The following is a 5,943-nucleotide window of genomic DNA, read 5'->3' as shown; positions in this document are numbered from 1 at the left end:
ACAGCCTGACATTAACACAAGGATAGACAAACTGGCCAGTGGGACAAAACAGAGAGCCCCAAACAGACTCCTCAAAGACAAACCTTTAATATATGACACAGGTGGCAGATCAGGGAGGAAAGGGAATTATTTAACAAATGCAGAAGGTACTATCCAGTAGTCATTCCTTATCCACAGGGGATACTTGACCCCAGTGGATGCTTGAACCTGCGGATAATACCGAACTTTCAACTTTTCACTTAAACACTTCACTGCTTCTATTTAGCGAATCTGAATTGCCAGCCTCACTACTCTTGTGCTCTGGGGCCATTATGAAGTTAAATAAAGTTGACTTCAATACAAGCACTGCGGCGATAGGCCAGTCCGGCTGATAACTGAGCCGGCTATGAGCAGTAACTAACAGGTGGGGAGGAGTTCAGAGTGGAGACAGTGGACAAAGGGATGAGTCACATCCCGAGTGGGACGGCGCAGGACAGTATGAGATTTCATCACGTTACTCAGAACAGTGAACAATTTAAAACATATGAAATGTTTATTTCTGGAATTTTCCATTTAATATTTTTGGACCACGGTTGACTGGCTAACTGAAACCAAGGAATGTGAAACTGCGGATAAGGGAGGGTGACTATGTGATTCGTATGGGGTAAAACTGAAATTGGGTCCCTCTATTACATCTCGCACAAAAGTAATTTCCAGGTGGATTATGGATTTAAATGTCAAAAAGGAAACTAAGATTTTAAAAAGAAAATATAGGCAAGTATCTTTCTGAATTTGGGGTAGGGAAAGATTTCCTAAACACAAGACACAAAAGCATTAATTGTAAAAAACAAAAAAACAAAAAACCACACACACAAAAAAACAGAAAACAAACAAAAAAGAGTAGATTTAACTACATTTTGATTGGAAACTACTTTATACTGAAGACTCCTTAAAGAAAGTGAAAAGGCAAGGCACAAACTGAGAAAAATATTTGCAATACATGTAACTGAGAAAGGATTAGTATCCAGAATATATAAACAATTCCTACAAATCAATAAACAAAAGGAAAAAAGTACCAAGACATGCAAAAAAACAAACCCTGGTAGAACATAGAAGAGAAAACACATATGGCCAAGAAACCACTGAAGCAAAGATCCACCTTGCCACAGATCAGGAAAATGCAAGACTGTGGTGAGAGACCATTTCTACCCACCCACCAGGCAGAAAAGAAGTCTGAAAATACCAAGACTTGAAGAAGACGTAGATTCCAAAGGGTCTTTTATATACTGCTAGTGGGAGCATACATTGGTAGGACCACTTTGGGAAACAGTTAGGCCTCACCTGGCAAGTTGAACAGGGGCATATGTCCCACTCTTGGGCACATATGTTAAGAGGAACTTCCACATGTTGCACTAGGAGGCATGCACACAAAAGTTCATAGCAACAAACTGGAAACAGAAATGCCCTTCACTTCATGACATGACATCATGGAAAAAAATCTTAGTTATATAATGTTGAGAAAAGCAAGTCCCAGAAGAGTACAGACAGAATACATTTTGCATAAAGTTAAGAATATGCTAAACTGAAATACCATATGATCTCACTTATATGTGGAATCTAAAGAACAAAATAAATGAACAAATAAAACAGAAACAGACTCATAGATACAGAGAACACGCTGATGGTTGCCAGATGGGAAGGGTGTTGGGGAGCTGGGTGAGAAAGGTAAAAGGATTAAGAAATACAAGTTGTCACAAAACAGTCACGGAAATGTAAAGTACAGCATACAGAATATAGCCAATAATGTTACAACAACTATGTATAGTGCCAGGTGGGTACTAGAGTTATCAGGGTGGGGTGGGGGTGGGGAGTGTCACTGCATAAATTATATAAATGTCTAACAACTATGCTGTACACCTGAGACTAATATAAAATAATATTGAATGTCAACTGTGATTTAAAAAATAAATAAATTTTAAAAAGCATATACTAGACTGAAAATAATTTTAGGCATACATAAATATATGATAAAGCTATAGAAAAAAGGGGGAAGCAACCCAAGTGTCCATTGACAGATGACTGGATAAACAAATATGGTCTATTCATACAATGGAATAGTATTGTGCCATAAAAAGGAATAAAGTTCTGACACACGCTATAACATGGATGAACCTTGAAAACATTATGCTAAGTGAAATAAGCCAGTCATAAAATGACAAATATACAATTTCACGTATATGAAATACTTAGAATGGCAAATTCATAGACGGAGAGTAGATAAAGGTTACCAGGGGCTGAAGGAATGGAACGGAGAGCTCTTGCTTAATGGGTACAGAGTTTTTGTTTGGGGTGATTAAGGGGTTTTGGAAATAATGGTGATGAGTTAATACTGTGAGTGTAATTAATACCTCCGAATTGTACCTAAAAATGGCTAAAATGGCAGATTTTGTGTTATACATATTCTATTACAATTTTTAAAAGCAAGAGAATGATAAATCAAAATGCAGGCTGTTGGTCACTGGGGGGGGGTGGAGGAGGTGGGGGTGAGGATGGTATATGTAAGTTACTGGTAATGGTCCTATGCCAGGGTTGGGTATTGGCTTCACAGGTGTTAATGAGCTTATTTTTAAAGTAAACAAAATCAACACAGGCCTTAAGTGGACTAATTTGATGGATAGTTAGTGACTGATTCTGTGCATCTGAATTTAAAAACACACACACAAAAAACCTAGAAAAGCAAATACCCATGTTCTCATGAGCCAGTACATGTTCTCATATAGAACATGAGAAGCCCCCTGGGGCCCCCCATTTGCTTTCTCCATGCTATCAACAGGGTTTGTTTTCAGTTTTGCAAAATGGAATGGCAGAAATATACCCTTACAAATACTGTCAACTGATCTTTAACAAAGGTGCAAAGGCAATTCAGTGGAGAAAGAATAATCTTTTCAACAAATGGTGCTGGACCAACTGGATGCCCAGACATTAAAAAAAAAAAAAAATGAATCTAGACAGACCTAACATCTTTTACAAAAACTAACTCAAAATGGATCATACACCTAAATGTAAAATGCAAAACTATAAAATCCTAGAAGACGATAACTTAGGGGAAAACCTAGGTGACCTTGGGTTTGATGATGACTTTTTTGGATATAACAATAAAGGCACAACCCATAGAAGATGGAGTAGCACACACAAAGCTTATAGCCACATTAGGAAAAGGCAACCTCGTCACTCTAGTATGACAGAGGACAAAGAGTCAAGGCTCCCCAGAGAAGAGAAGCTGGACAATTTCTGGGTCTCGGTCTAGCCTCAGCGTCCCTGGGAGTTCCTTTATGGGGGAGCCATTAGACAAGGTCACGAGCAAGTACTGGGAAATAGGGTTCCCTAGTCAGGCATCTGGCGGGGCTGGAATGGAGACCAGAGACCTCACATCCAGTGGAAAAATAGAAGAATGGGTTCCTGACCTTTTTGCAGCAATCAGGGGTGGGTCGAAGTGGAATCTTTCTGTGGGGTGACCTGGTGTCCTCAGCAGGTCCAAACTTCAGAGCATGGAGGGAGAGCAGCACAGTCACGATAGGACCAGTTCAGATAAGAACCTGGACCAGTTCACCTTGGTATTTGGTCTTCAGATTAAAGAACACTACAATGGCCACAGCGATCATGGTGGTGACAGACCTTACCACGTCTGTCTCTTAAGCACCCAGTTCTGCTCCAGACTGGCCACCCACACCCGTTACCCTTCTGCCATGCTGGGATGTCCCTCTATCCTCATCCTCATTGCTGAGCTGAGATCTAACATTGCCCCTGGATCAACTGACCATCCCTGATTTCCTTCCCACACTCTCAGATGGTTTCATGTTTGTTAGGGTTTTCTGATGGCAAGAAGAAACACTCTAACTTACGCAAGAAAAGGGATTTATATGGCATGATCCTGGGAAGATCACCAAACTGATGGAATGTCTGATCAAGTAGGTCTTGGGATGTACAGGCATGACCTGTTTTGAGTGGAGCCCAGAGCAAGAAAAGGCCCTGCAGAAGGTCTGGGCTGCAATGGAAGCTGCTCTGCTGCTAGTGCCACAAGAGGCAACCTAAAGGGTCAACACAGGGATCTGTCCATGGTAGACAATGTGCTGTGCAGTCTGTGGGAAACCTCACTAAAGGTCGGGAGCAAGGCCACGTCTTCTGTGGCAGAGCTACTCACCACTCAGAAAGCAGCTGCTATCATGCTACTGGGCTGTGGCACAGGCTTAGAGCCTCACCATGGGACATCAAGTGCCTGTGGTACTGGAGCCGCCTGTCATGAGCCGACTACTGACAGACCCACCGAGTCACGTGGCCAGGCAGGCAGGCAGCAGGGCAGCAATCCAGTGGAGGTGGCACCTTCAGGACCAGGCCCAACTGGGGCCAGAGGCTCAAGTCAGGTACATGGACAGGTAGTCCAGACCCCAGGTCCCATGCCCCCATTACACTGGTACTGCCCCTCAGCTCACACCTACGGACTCCTGCTGGGAGGTTCCCTATGACTGACTGATGAGGGGAAAACATTCAGACCTGGTTCATAGATGGTTATCTCATCATGTTGGTAAAAACTGGACTGCTTCCTCACTTTAGTCCCACCCAGGGTAGAGGCCATGTGAGGGAGGAGGTAGAAATTAGAGTGAGGCAGCTACAAGTCAAAGATTGTTGGGAGCCTCCAAGAAGTTAGGAAGAGGCAAAGGACACTCCCTTAGAAAGCCCTCGGAGGGCTCTAAAGAACACGGCCCTTGCCAACACCTTCATTCTAGAATTGGAGCCCCCAGAACTGTGAGAAAATAAATTTCTGTTGTTTTAAGCCACTGGGTTCGTGGTCCTTTGTGGTATGGCAGTCCCCTCTTCAGGTTTGAGATACACTCTATCCAGCTCCAGAGAATGCACCCTTGCTTTCATCCTGAGACCACTTTCTAACATAAGCAATCTGCACAGGAGCCCTTGTCTCAAGGTCGGCTTGGCTTTTTGGGGCACTCACATCCCTTCTCCAGACTCCTCTAAACCAGGAATCAGGGAGGAAAGAAGGGCTTTGGAGGGACCTTCCCCCACCGCTGCCGTCTAATTAAGCAGCCCTGTATGGTTAATGATTCCGTCATTAACCAAAGCCTGGAAATAAGGCGTGCAGCCAGGTGGTTTGGGCTCAGCTGCTCTCCTCGGCACCCCATGGGAACCCCGCCCTCAATCCGACGCGCTCGCTTTCCAGGCAAAGGTCTTTTCTCTCTCTAGGCTTGTCCAAGAAGAGAGGACAGGAGAGAAGAGGAAGAGATGGAGGGAACGTTAAAGAGCTGTGCCTGAGCGCCAGCTGCAGATGAGACACAGGTAGGTAGACTGCGAACCCAGGCAGGCTAGTCCTGTGCTCTCGCGAGGGACATCCCAAGCCGCTTGGCCGGCTCTCCCCACGATCCACCCCTTCTCACGCTTTTCTCTTTTTCTTCTTAAATAAGAAAAAAGAAATTAACAAAGGTGTCCATTTCAACGACAGCGAAGGAACAGCTGAGTTGAAGGAGAGAAGCTGTCATTAAAGGGAAGCCAGAGGGAGGAGTAGAGGCATTCAGGCTGCAGCGTGGATGACCTGGCAAAGGGGCTGATATCGCGCCCCCCACCAGAGGCCCGGCGCTCTCTCGGGGATCCTGGGAGGCGCTCCTCCAAACAGAACCCCTGTCTCCTGGACCTGCACGGCGCAGGCGGCACGTGCCGTGCTGGGCGCCCAGGGGCCGAACGCCGGGGGTGCCAGGGACCCTCACCCTCCACCCAGGCCCCGCCCCCGGTTTCCCGCGCCGGCTCCTGAGGCTTCCCGCCGCCGGCGCTCCCACCCAGCCCCACTCCCCTCCACCGCGCGCGTGCGCCCCACCCCGCGCCCCTCCCCCGCCGCCGCCGCGGGCGCGCGCGCGCGCCCGTCGTCCCGGGCGAGAGCTGGAGACGGCCGGGCCGGCTGCA

The sequence above is a fragment of the Rhinolophus sinicus genome, chromosome 18, assembly GCF_057876585.1.
Source record: "Rhinolophus sinicus isolate RSI-liver-muscle chromosome 18, RSI-T2T, whole genome shotgun sequence".
Taxonomy (NCBI): Eukaryota; Metazoa; Chordata; class Mammalia; order Chiroptera; family Rhinolophidae; genus Rhinolophus; species Rhinolophus sinicus.
The sequence above is the reverse complement of the archived record's forward strand: the minus strand, read 5'-3'. Positions refer to the sequence as shown.